We start from the raw sequence: 14,304 nt of genomic DNA, 5'->3' as shown, positions 1-14,304 counted from the left end.
TCACCTAGGCAGAACAGTAGAGCTGATCCTGTAGACAGAGGCACTGATGAGCCAGCCCTGAGGGCATGAGAGTGGGGTGCCTGGTACAGCAACTCCCCACCCCCCATCTGCAGTGTGATGGTAAGGGTGAGAGAAAGATGCTCTTCCCCCTTCACCCTGCCACCTGCAGCAGACAAGGGAGCTGACCGTCCCCCTTACCAGCTGCAGCACTCAGGAAAGCAGCACAGTAGAGATGACCCTGTTAATGGGAGTCCACATGAACCGTCCACATGAACGTGAACTTGGGAGATCTGGCCCTGTCCCTTCACCAGATGCAGTACTTGGGCAACACAGAAGAGCTGGTCCTGATGGTGTGGGTGAGCTGACCTGAGGGCATGAAAGCAGGAAAACTGGCCCCACCCCTTGCTCATTGCTTCAAGGGGTGAACTAGCTGGGAAAATGCTGGGGAACTCACCATGGTGGTGAGGATGCGGAAGAGCCGAAGGGGTGACCAACCCTGCATACCCAGGCCCAGAACCAGGGTTATGAGTTGGCCCATCACATCACCCACCCATCTGTGATCTGCTGGAGCATGTGAAGGGGCTGGTCCTGCAGATTCAAAGCTGCAGGATCTCCCTGTTGACACAGGACAACAACAGGATATCCAAAAGGAGCCTCAGTGAGGGCCCATAACTAGGGTGTAGCAGAAACCAGAGGCCTCAAACCAAACCAATGACTCTTTGTAATGAATACTTTACTTACAAGTAAAGATATGTGGACAAAAGGATTTACTGTGTGACTCACCATGTCACACTACAGCTTCCATGACGAGATTTTTTTTTCTTTTCTCTTTTTTTTTCTTTTCTCTTAAATTTCATTTTATTTTATTTGGGTGGGGGAGGTTGCAAGGGCAGAGAGGGTGGACACGAAGAGATGGGAAGATGAATAGCATCGAAATGCATGAATGTGAATGACTTGAAGAATAAATAAAAAGAAAGTTAAAAAAAAAGGGTAAAGGGAAGAGCCCTGAATTTTATATATATCAACACGGAGCAAAATGCTGAGTGCAAGACCGGATATGGTCATTCAGGAGCAAGAGGTTGCCCCACACGCCACATGCATCTACCTGGTTTTTTCTAAAACAATACAATGGTTATGCCAAGACATTTTGTGAGTTTTGCACACTCTTGAATCTATAGCCATATTTTCAAACTGATCTACAGATTGCAAGGAGTTCTCCAGAACTGTATAAGTGTTTTCAAAATAGTATCACCATGGACTCTGTCTTTTTTATTTATTTATTTATTTATTTATTTATTTATTTATTTATTTATTTATTTATTTATTTTTGCTGTGTTCACATTTGCACTGATGGGGCAAAAATAATGGTGGCAAAAGTGCTTGTGCCTTAACACAAATCGAGGAATCACCAGTGGCCATTGCACTCCTAGCTGCACACTCCCAGCTGAGGAGGAAACACCACTCTCACTTGATGAAAGAATAGAAAATACTAGTCCTCCCAAGTCTTAGTCCTTCACACACCCTCTAATGGTTCATGCTTGCAGTCCCAGAACTCGGGAGGCTGGGGTAGGAAGATGACACATTCACGGGCAGCTGGAGCTGCACAGGGAGCCCATTTTAAATAAATAAATAAATAGAACGTCACAGACCCCATCAGTCACATAGCCACGTACAGTACGGTGGTAGTCTAGCAGGTAGACACAGTGCTGTGATGTAAGTTGCCAGCTAAACTAGCCATCAGTTCATTTGAATGTGGATGTGTAGAGGGATTTTGTGGCTTTTCTTTAAATAAATAAAATAAGCTTGCCACTTCAATGAAAACAGTTAGCAATACTTGTTGCCAGTGACAAAACTGGACCTTTCAAGCAAAAAAAAAAAAAAAAAAACCATTTTGGAAGACTAGTTTCTACCACTGTAAACATGACGATTTCCAGCCTTTTAATAAGACCTTTCCAGTGGTATTGCTGACATTATTTAACGATGGGACTATTTGTTATACTGTCGATGACTTGTGAACATTTAAAAACTCTGCTTAAGAATTTCCAAGTGACCATTATTACCAAATTACACTATATTGCAACCAAAGAAGTTACTGAGAATTTAACATAGGGGCTGGGAGATAGCTAAATCTGTAAAGTGCTTATCTTGAAAGCATGAGGACCTGAGTTCAATTCCCAGAACCTGCCTAAATTTATTGAACATAGTGGTGTATGCTTGTAATACCAACACCAGGAGATGAGATTGGAGGATCCCTGGGTTGCTGGTCTACTTAGTGAGCACCAGGCCAGTGAGAGAGTTCTTGTTTCCAAAGGAGGTGTATGGAGGTCCTGACGATGAACCCAAGGTCATCCTATGGCCTACACACACACACACACACACACACACACACACACACACACACACACACACACACACACACACGATGGTGTGGGGGGGTTAATGTATGAAGTTTGATTGACACATCATTTCCATTCCATTTTTGTTAATGTCTTACTGAGTAATTTTCTTTTCTTTCAAATTCCTCCCCATCCATAGCTCTCATAGAAACATCCACTTCTCAACAGAACTTTTTACTGCTGATTGCAACGGCTGTCGAAATGGAACATTCTACTCTTTACAAAGTTCCATCAAGACCCTTCCAGGTGACACAAAATGACACATCAGGAACTTTGAACTAAAATGCTCCACTTGCACTTTCTGTTCCAGCCTCTTACTTCTGGACATCCAGAATCTTGGAATGCCTGCCATACACTTAGACTCGGAGCTTTTCAGTGCACAAGGAGAGTTTACCACATAGACTGCTCCAAGTGGTCCAAGTAGATTACATTCTTTGATGGGTTATATGCTGAGAGAATGTGCAGCCTCCTCCCTGGACTGAGTTCCTTCCTGTGGTCAGTGAAAGGACCAGTTCCACCTGACTGGCAGAGACAGCCAAGTAGCCCACTCCATGCCTTCTGGAAATGCCTGGTCCTTGGCTCCTCTGAGCAGAAGTAGAGATAAGACACGGTGATTCACTTCAGATCTCACATTACAACTTTTAAGAAATCGCTATTGTGTGGACTAGGAATAAAACTTGGCAATAGAGTTCTTACGCAGCATGCCTAAGGCATGGGGTTCAGTTCCCAACACTGGGGAGAAAAAAAGCTACAGGCAAACATACTGTCATTTCATTGACATAAAAAAATAAAGTTAAACTACAGAGTGAGGAAAGCAATGCTCAGTGACAGAGCACTTGTTCAACATGCAGAAGCCCCCAGGTTTGACCCCTAGCATCTGTAAACATAAACTACATAAAGAAAATGAGAGCTGGGCTTAGTGGCACACTAGAGTAAGATCACAAGTTCAAAGTTGGTCTGCACTACATAGGAGACCCCATCTCAAAAATAAAAATTAAGTTAAAAAAAGAAATTGATGCATTTAATTTTTCATGGTATCCACCGTTATCTACCAAGTATTTTTACTTTTTTACAGTGCTATGTGAGTGTGAAGCCATGTAAGAGACCACAAACTGTGTGCTCCGTGCCCAGCTCTCCATGTAAGAGGGCATGAACTGTGTGTTCTGTGCCCAGCTCTCTTTCCCCCCATTTTTATTTTTTCACTGAGCTAGGGTGGGTCCTTGTGCACACAAGGCAAGCACTCCACCACCACTGAGCTGCATCTCCACGTGCCCACCCCCACCTTCCTTCATTTGCCTTTTTCAATGTCTAATTGCAGTTTAGTGTGCTGACTTGGTCCTATCCTGTTCTCCTTCTCTCTTTTTCTTTGCAGTCTTTCCCGAAGCACACATGTTGGTGTAGCATTGGCACCTGTCTCCGCCTCCCAGATCCTAGAGTTGCTTTAGGTTGTCTGACCACATTTCTGTAGTGGGTAGCCATTCCAGCTTTGATCTGGAAGTTCCAACCCCCATTGAGGCTTCGGTAACTGTCACACCTACAAGGCGGGGCTGAGAGAGGACCCTGAAGACCCAAGACCCAGATGTGCCGGCTCTCTTGGTTCCTGGCCCCTGGATGCTGGTGGTAGACTGAGCAGAGTTCTCCAGAGAACACTGCTGGACTGTGCTACACCTTTCCCAGACCTGTTACCTATCCTATTTGTGAGTTACCCCACAAAATAAACCTCCCTTTTAACTACATGGAGTTGCCTTAATAATTTCACCAATACGTTTCCTTATATCTTCCTCTTCTCATTCTACTTTGAATGAGACTTGTCTTGACTTCATCTTCCTATTGACCCTTCCCATTTGCTCTCCCACATTCTTTCTGCTCTGTTGCTATGATACCAGTGGCTAGTCTTATTACACTTATTTCTTTTCCATTGCTACACTTATTAACTAATATTTTAGTACCCACCTACTATCCTTGCTTTTTTATTTCCCCCAATTATTGCACTTGAAGGAATGATTATTTTATTGTTTATTACTATATTTTCATAGCAGGCTTAATTATCAATTGTGATTCCTCTTGCAGTTAGTGTTCTACTCTCAAAGTAGACTAACGATGTGGACAGAGACATTAGTGACTGAGCTACACCCCCAGATCATGGGGGGAAATTGAAGTCTTAGCCTAACTAAAATTAAATGCAAATGTCTCCACTGAAAGAATATAGATACTTAAAAAAAAAATCAATGACCTAATCCCAGCAATGCAAGTCCCAATTGAGAAACACAAAATATCAAGGCAACATGATTCCTTTTAAAGTTATTGATTCTTCAGAAATGGACTCCTTTGAAACTGAATTGGATGGATTTCAAGATAAAGAATTTGAAAAAAAAATGGCTGTGGGAGTGCTCAATAAGATCAAAGAGAATATAAATAAATTTCCATATGAATTCAAAACAAACAACTAAATAAAATGTGGAAATCAGTACAGATAAATACAGATTGATTGATTGTGGAAATCAATCAATAAAAGATGAGTTCAACAAGAAATAGAAATACCAAAAAATAAAACTGACATTTTGGAAATGAAAAGCTCAATAAGTCAAATTAAAAGCAAGAAACTTGATGGAAAGTCTCACAAATAGAATGGAAAAAGAAGAAGACCGAGTATAAGGGCTCAGAAACAAAGCAGATGAATTAGAACATCAGATAATGACATGATAAAAAGGGAATCATTAACACACCAAGGCTTCAAATTATGGGCATTGAAGAAGCTCAAACTAATGGCACAGAAAACATATTCAATAAAATTGCAGCAGCAAATATTCCAATGTAGGAAGAAAGATGGCCACCCATCTTTATTTAGGTGATCTTTAGGGGTGTTTAGATGACAAAAAGAAATGTACCTTTCCACATTATATTGTAGATTAAGGAAATAGCCCTACCAAGAAAGAACATTGAAAGCTTTAGGAGAGAAGTACTGAGTCATATGTAAACGAAACCCTTTAATAATAATAGCAAATTCTGAACAAAAAACTAAAAGCTGGTGATAAATACTATGATGTATTTCAAGCTCTGAAAGACAACTCCCCACACACATTCCTCTGTGCATCAAGACTACCCTTCATAAAAGGAGAAAGAGAGACTTGCTACGATAAATGCAGACTGAAGAAATCCATGGCACTGAGACACCACTACAGTGCTACACACTAAAGAAGGAGACGAACATACCCATGAGGCCCTGGGAAAGCACAAACTGCAGAAGAACAGTAAGCAAGCAAGTGAGGGCTAGTAAATTACCAAACATTTAAAAAAAAAAAAAAGCGGAATTAATGAGAACTTCAATAACAGCTCTGAATGTTAACAGACTCGATTCTCCAACCAAAGATACAGACTAGTGGGTTGGATTGAAAAACAGAATTCATAGCTGAAGAGATGGCTCCACGGGTGATAGCACATCCTGTGCTAACATGAGGACCTGAGTTAAAGTCCTCATGAAAAGCCAGATGTTTACAATTCTAAACAGGTATCTTCTATGATGCTTAATCTTGATGGTCAGCTTGGTGGGGTTTAGAACCACCATGGATACACATCTGTAGGCATATCTGTAAGGGAGCTTCTAGACTCCCTTAGGTTAATTGAGGTGAGAAAACCCACCCTATATGTGGGCTGGGGTGCTAGACTGAGTGAAAGGGAGAATAAGCTGAGTACTCCCACCCATCACTATCAGCTTCCTGACTGCTTGTCCACTGGGATCAGCTGCCTCCCCAATCCGGCTGTCATGTCATTCCCATGCCATTCCCCACCACAGTGGACTGTACTCCTGTGAACTGCAAGCCAAGATAAAACTCTCCTGCCAGAAGTTGCTTCTCATCAGGTTTTCAGGCACAACAAGACAGCTGTTAGCACATGCTATGGGTGCTAGTACAGCAATGCTATAACAGTACTAGATATAACAATGAATTTCAGCACAGTAACAGTGGGTGACTTCACTACCCCATGCTCATGGGGCAGGACAATCGGGCAGAAATTGATGACATGGAAACAACATAGAACAATATAAACATCAAATAATTATTTATCCAAAAGGATAAAGTTGGCAAGCCCTTAGCCAAACAAACCAAAAGCAAAAAAGAAAAGATGGTTCCATATTAATATAATTATAAACAAGAGGGTAGATATTGCAGTAAGCACCCACAAAAGTCAGGGCATATTTTGAAAATCTATATTCCAATATATTAGACAATATAGAAGAAATGGATAAATGTCTAGACATATATAGTCTACCAAACTTAAACCAAGACAATTTAAATAAGTTAAACTGGTCTATAACAAGATTAAGCAGTAATAAATTGTCTCCCAAGTACACAAGACCTAGACCGAGTCAAGACTGAAGATGTCTTTACAGATGAACTAATGCCAGGGCTTCTCAAGCAATTCCGTAAGTGTAAGGGAAAGGGATGCTACCAAACTCATTTTATGAAGCCAGCATTACACTAATACAAAAACCACACAAGAACACAAGAAAAAGGCAAATTGTCAAGCCTTTAACCCCAGCGCTCGGGAGGCAAAGCCAGGCAGATCTCTGTGAGTTCGAGGCCAGCCTGGTCTACAGAGCAAGTTCCACGACAGGCTCCAAAGCTACCCAGCAAAACTCTGTCTCCAAAAAAACAAAACAAAACAAAACAAAAAAAAAACAAGCAAAAAAAGTAAATTGTCCACCAATCTTTTTGATGAACAAGGATGCAAAAGTTCTTTAGCAGACACTTGTAAATTGAATTCATTTACATATCAAAAATATGTGAAGATGGTTTGGCATGTGCAAATTAAGAAATATTATACATCACACAAATAGACTTAAAGACAAAAAGCTCACATGATTATCATCATACTAGACCAACAAACTTTCATGACAAAAGTCCTGAAGAATTAGGAGAAGAAAGAACATACCTCGATATAGACACAAGCTACAAATGAAAACTTATTACATGAGATGGAGACATACTCAACTCTTTTACACAAAAATCAAGAAAGAAACAGGGTGTCTACTTTCTTCATTCCTATTCAGTACTGTGCTTGAAGTTTAGCTAGAACAGTTTAGCAGGATACAAAAATCAATAAACAAAAAAATGAGCTTTTCTAGAGACCAATAACAAACATTCTAAGAAATAAGTCAGGAAAAAAAATCTCATTTCCAATTGCTTAAAAAACAATGAATTGCATACTAATAAACCTAGCCAAGGCTACAGTGAAAATTCTAAAACACTGAGGAATGAGACTAAAAAAGATATTGATCATGGATCGGCAAAACCGTATCATGAAAATTGCTCTATTACCAAAAGTGATCTGTACATTCAGTGCAGTAATTCCCATCAAAACATCAGAGTGGACAGGGAACTATCCTAAGGCCCCTGCCTGAACATGAAGAGCCAGGCAATCTCTGACTGCTGAGAGAGGAAGAATCCATCTTTTCCAGGGAAGAGTACACTGATAGGTTTTCCAATCCCAATGGTTGGCCCTAAACACACATATATATGAGCAAACACTAAATGGACTGAGTAAGGTGTGTGTGTGTGTGTGTGTGTGTGTGTGTAAAATCATAATAAAGAAGAAAAGGTCATGAGTTTGAGAGGGAGGGGGAAGGAAGCTGGAAGGAGGAAATAGGGAAATAGAAATGATTTAAATGCAGAATTTAAATTTTCTGTATGAAATTTTCAAAAAAATAAATTAATTAAAATATTAAATTTTTCAATACCATTCTTCACAGAAATAGAAAAGGGAAATCCTAAAAATCCACTTGAAAGCACAAAAGACTCTGGGTGGCCAACATAGTCTCAGATGAAAAGAACAAGGCTGGAATCATCACATTATTCCACAGAGCCGTCATTTGCTTTTCTAAACCAGACACAGGTCAAACAGTGGGATAATGGAATACAACAGAAGACCCAGAAATAAATCCATATGGCAATTGACACCTGGTTTTTAACATGGATACCAAATACAAACTCTTCAACAAATAGTCCTGAAAAAAAAAAAACCAAAACTAGATATTCACGTGTAAAGGGATGAAACTAGATCCCTCACACCCTGTACAAAAGGCATTTAAAAATGGATCATAGGCCTTAATGTAAGACCCAAAACTCCAAAACCATTAGGGAAAAGCACATAGGATTCAAACATAGGCAAGGATCCTCTAAAAGGCCTCCAAGGAAAGCAAGGTGGCCCAGTAGGTAAAAGCACTTACCGTAACGCCTGGCAGCCTATGCTTGGTTTCCAGAACCCACGGAAAGGTGGAAAGAGAGACCCAACTTCATAAAGTTGTCCTCTGATCTACACACACACACACACACACACACACACACACACACACACACGATAACAATGCTCCTAATAGACACTACATTTAACAAATAATAAGCCCAGGCCTGGAGAGATGGCTCAGTGGTTAAGAGCCCTTGACGGTTCTTCTAGAGTTCTTGAGTTCAATTCCCAGCAACCACATTGGTGGCTCACAACCATCTGTATATGAGATCAGATTCCTTCTTCTGGTGTATACATAAAATACATGAATAAATAAATCTTTTTTAAAAACAGATTTAAAAGCCCAATGCCAAGAATGGATTACTTCCTCTTTTGGCCAGTGAGGTTCCATAGACCCCAAACATTAAAGACTACTGCCGATGCAATGATTACCCTCCAGAACTTGACAGGAAGGCTGTATTGCTGAAGACATCACATAATTGAGTTATAGAATATGATGAAATCACTGTGATGCTATCTGGAAGCTTCGCCCTTGTTGGGTAGCCTTCACAGTTGGAAAGTGCTATACTGGGGGAGAAAAATAATCATCGGGGTTGGGGATTTAGCTCAGTGGTAGAGCACTTGCCTAGCAAGCACAAGGCCCTGGGTTCGGTCCTCAGCTCCAGAAAAAGAAAAAAAAAAGAAAAATAATCATCAATCTTACCTGGCTCTGAACCTGCAATAATGACTGGCCTGTCAAGACATGCCCAATAGTGACATGAACATCAGAGGAGTAACCAACCACTTTCTGGTTGAATTTAGGGCCTCCTCCACAAAATGCAATCCATTCCTGCTACCAGTATCAGGGCTAAGACCCTGAGGTTAGACAGGTCATAGGACCTAGGAGAGAACCTACTACTATTATTCTACCAAACTGATCTAGTTTGAACCAATTCATAATGACTTATCATCATACCCATAGACTAATGTATCTCTCAACCCTTATCAGACAAGCTTCTATTTGTAGTAGATGGTGATTAACACAGAAACACAAAAGCCGGTTCAAGTTCAGAGAGTAAGAAACTGCAGAATGCTCAGCCCTAAATGGAAAGTCAATATCACACCCAAGACGACTTTAATTTATGACTTTACAAGATCTGGTGTTAGCCTAGAACGCAAGAGTGCTGACTGAGGCAAAGAAAAAGCTTTATACACCCCAACACAAGCCCCTCCCAAGGCCCGGGGATCATTAAGAAAGAAGGGGTTGGAAGGCTGTAAAAGCCAGAGGTGGTCGGTGACCACGAGGAAACAGTGTCCCCTGGCCACAACAGGGCAGCTGAACATGTGACCTCAACAGTGGATGTGACAGCAATCACAGGACCTGTACAAGCTCCAGACAGACACAATTCCACCATGTAAATGGGGAGTTAGCATGAAATTTCAACCCTGGGAAGAGCTGGGGAGAGAGGGATGTGATCAAAATATAGGAGGCATAATTTTCAAAGAACTACTAACTTTTCTAAAAGATGTAAAGGAAGGGAAGAAGTGTCACATGTTAGGGTTTATAAAGATTTTTCTCTGCCTCAATTGTCATTCCTGCCGACCTAGGTTGACACCTGGTCTTAGAAAGACGTTAATTAAAACTGTCTTGCTTTCACTAAAAAATTAAATTTGTTAGAAGTAAGAACATTGTCCAAAATAAATTGCACCTCTTTGCCCCAAACCAATGAAGTCACTTGCTTCTGCTCTGTGGATCACTGCAGTCTGAGATCAGGGGACAGCATAAATAAGGCAGTCTATGGACTCTGAGGTAGACAGCATGTTAACTGTGAGTCTCCCATAGACTAGAAAACCCAATGGGTACAACTGATGTTCCCCCCTGCAGATTACAAGCTCTGAGTGACCAAAGTACACAAAGTCAATTAACACAAAAAAGAAACACAGTGGAGTGCATCTAATACAACTACAAATACAAATATGAAGATGGATTTGTATTCACACTTCAAGTGATAAACACATGAGTGGATTTACTCTTGTGTTCATGCCACTGTGCAAATTTTTATAAGGTAAATCTCCAAGGGTCTTACTGCTGTGTCAAAGATTACATGACTTTCAAATTTTGACAGATGTTCCTAATTGCCCTCTGATTTCCCACCAACATGAATGTAATCTATTCCCCACAGATGTGTCCACAGAGGTATTGTCAATTTTTTTTTCATTCTGATAGGTGACAAATGATCTTTTGTGGGAGTGTGTGTGTGTGTATGTGTGTGTGTGTATAAGTATGGAGCATGCACATGTGTGTGCATGTGCACTCCTGTGCATAAATGGAGGCCAGAGGACGGCTTCAGAAGAGCCCTCCACACTATTCCTTTACACTCAGAGCTCAGATTTTTCAGCTAGCTCACAAGCCCCAGTGATCCTCCTGTGTCCACATACCTAAGACCAGGTTAGAAGCGTGTGTGGCGCCACACCCGGCATGTTTTGTGGGTTCTGGGACCCAGGCTCTAGTCCTCATGCTTTCACAAGAATTCTTTGCCATCCAGCCATCTCTCCAGCCTCCCTCAAGGACTTTGCAATTTGCACTGTCCCCACTGTAAAGAGTTTGAACCTTGTTTACATATATTTAGGGACCTTTTGTATTTGCTGTCCTGGAAATGATCTGGTCACACCGTCTATCCATTCTTCTTTGGGGTTTTACTGTTTTGCAGGCTGGTGCCTGTGAGTGCTTGAGCCAGACTGGCTTTTCTATAACATGGGTCACAAATCCTTCCTATTTGATTATATTTTTTAAATCATATGTTTGCCATTCAGAGAGAGCGTGTGTGTGTGTGTGTGTGTGTGTGTGTGTGTGTGTGTGTGTGTGTGGTGTATGTGTATGTGCCAGATATAGACACCCCTGCACACACATGCGGAGGCCAGAAGAGGCCCTGTAGGGTCTTCCTCTTTCCCTCTCCACCTTATCCCTTTGAGACAGGGTCTCTCACCAACCTGGGGGGCAGCAAGCCCCCAGGATCTTCCTCTATCTAGCCCCCCAACCCTCCCCAGTGCCAGAGGCACCGGAACACTTGGCCACAGATGTTTTTTCCATGGGTCTTGGTGAATCCAAACTCATGTTACCATGTATATGGAGTAAGTGCTCCATCCCATTCAGCCATCTTCCAGCCCCTCAGACTTTTTTTACATTATTTAATTTACTAATCCTCTCTGACTTTGTGATTTCTGAATTCAAAGTCATAGTTAGAAGCATAATCACTCACTTGAAGGTTATAAAGGCTTTCTCTCAAATTTCACCCAAGTATTCATCTAGTGGTTACATGAATTTAAGAATAAATAAATAGAATTCTGCACCAAAACTTGAGGGGAAGCCTGGCATCCGGGCTGGCGAGGAAGCGATCACCACTGCCGTCATGGTTCATTCCAGAACTGCATCATTGATTTGACCCACAATATGAGCATCAGCAAGTATGGAGATCTACCCTGGTCTCCGATCAGGGAGGAGTTCAAATACTTCCAAAGAATGACCACAGCCTCTTCAGTGGAAGGTAAACAGAACCTTGAGGTTACAGGTGGGAAATCCTGGATCTCCATTCCTGAGGGGGAAAAATGGGCTGTTAAAGGACAGAATTAACATAGCTCTCAATAGAGACCTCAAGGAACCGCCACAAGGAGAGCTCATTTTCTTGCCAAAAGTCTGGACAATGCCTTAAAACTTATTGAACAACCAGAATTACCAGATAAAGTAGGCAAGGTCTGGACAGCCAGAGGCAGTTTTGTTTGTAAGGGAGCCATGAATCAGCCAGGCCACCTCAAACTGTTTGTGACAAGGATCATGCAGAAATCTGAAAGTGACATGGTTTTCCCAGAAACTGATTTGGGGAGATAAAAACTTCTCCCAGAATACCCAGGTGTGCTTTGTGGGGGTCAGGAGGAAACGGGCATCAAGTCTGAGAAGGACTGAAGAACAGACGCTTTGTGATTGACTTCAAGCTGTTCTCCTCCTCACATGATGGTTTTGACAAGGCCGTGGGACTGCTGTCGGCTGTCAATCTACGAGCAAGTATTTCTTTAGGGAGGGGGAGTTGGAAGTGTTTGTTTCCTCATGCTGGAGATGGAACCTGGGGCCTGGTGCATGCTGAGCAAATGCTATACTGCTGAGCCACACCCCAGCCCCTCTATAATTCCAAACAATATGTCTTCATTTCCCATTCACCTAACTAGGTTATATTAAATATGCTTTAAGAAAGAAAAAAAACAAGAATAAATAAACAAACCTTTGGCTCATGTGGAGTCGTTGGCTACTTTTTCTCCCTCGGGGAGGAGTGCTGTTTCGTCTTCCTCTGCCATCGCCCTCCTAAATAACGTCCCTTTCATCCTACCCTGAACTTGGCCTGGCCCTGCTTAGGCATCACAACAGCTGCCGGCAGCACAGACTTGAGGAAAGGCAGTGGCCTCTGCCTCCCAGACCGACCAGAATCTCCCCCACCCTCTGTGAATCTGAGCTGTCTGGGATGGAATGAGTTCGGGGTGATTACAAGGGACCACTGAATGCAATCCAGCGGTGGGGACCCTCAAAGGTAGTTGCCTTGTCCACTTAAAATTCTTGGAAGCGCTGGGAAGAGTCGCTTGGAAAGGGAGAAAAATGGACTTTAAAGGGTGACGTCAGGGCTTCATCATGCGCTCTTGGCTGGTCCAACTCAGGGTGAGGATTTGGAGGCGCTGTGGGAGTATCCGTTCACTACTCTCCCCTAATCCTCTCAAATCGCCCGGCTCTACAGCTGTTGGTGCACCAGATAAACTATTTGTTCAATTATTCTTGGCCGGGAGAGGGCGGCTGGCCTCAAAGGCTATGGGCTTCATAATTCCGGCTACTTCAATCAGCCAGGCCCTCCCCGGGCTGCCCACGGGAGACAGGGCCTGTTTGAAGCCAGGGCGCTGGGCTCCCGTCTTCTTTCTGCCCTTTTCATCTCCACGCAGACGGCGGGGCGCGGACACCTCCCGGTGGACCCCGGCAGGGAGCAGCATCAGCCTTGGGCCCCGTGCCAACGCACAGAATCAAGGCGATAAAATAATTACAAATGAAAGGGAGATTAGCGGGCACTGTGGAGACAAATGCTTCCAAAATGGTTCTAGAAATCTCCTCGGTGTGTTCTCAAAGGGGACTTGGCTGCAGCTGCCAGTTCCATGGCAATCGGGCAGCAGATGCCGGGCTGGAAGCACTCTGGACACTTGTCAGAGCCACCCAACACCAGCCCGGGAGGGAGATGTAGGCTGGTCACCTTGGCATCGCGGAAACGCGCCGGCCATGAACACAACTTTATTTTCCCTCGTTCCAGTGCCCCTCCCCTTCTCTAGGTCTCTGCAGAGTCCCACTAATAAGTGGGTGACAGCTGCCTAGAGACTGGTCCTGTCTGGCAGTTGCTCTGAAAAATACTGGGGAGTGAGGGGGTGGGGTGGGGGGTGGGGGAAGATGAAGTCTCACATGGCTAAAAAATCCTTTGCAGCCAAAATGTCCTCTCACTAGTCCGTTAATTTTTCCTCCAAACTTTATTTCAGTGACTTGTGAGACTCAGTCAACACCAACAAATGACTTGGGATAACCCTCCTCTTTCCAGCCCACCGTCTCCACCACTTTGCTCAGACTTCCTCCAATAAGCAAAACCTAAGGCAGAGCCATTGACAGTTG

At 42.8% G+C, this 14,304-nt stretch overlaps 1 pseudogene; it reads left to right on the top strand.

The window, feature by feature from the left end:
• The first annotated feature begins 269 nt into the window (after positions 1–269).
• LOC102905045 (dihydrofolate reductase pseudogene) lies at positions 270–12,579 on the top strand (annotated as a pseudogene).
• Positions 12,580–14,304: the final 1,725 nt, after the last annotated feature.

Source organism: Peromyscus maniculatus, chromosome 7 (assembly GCF_049852395.1).
Source record: "Peromyscus maniculatus bairdii isolate BWxNUB_F1_BW_parent chromosome 7, HU_Pman_BW_mat_3.1, whole genome shotgun sequence".
In the NCBI taxonomy this organism is placed as follows: Eukaryota; Metazoa; Chordata; class Mammalia; order Rodentia; family Cricetidae; genus Peromyscus; species Peromyscus maniculatus.
Note: the sequence above shows the minus strand (reverse complement) of the source record. Positions and strands in the feature narration are given on the sequence as shown.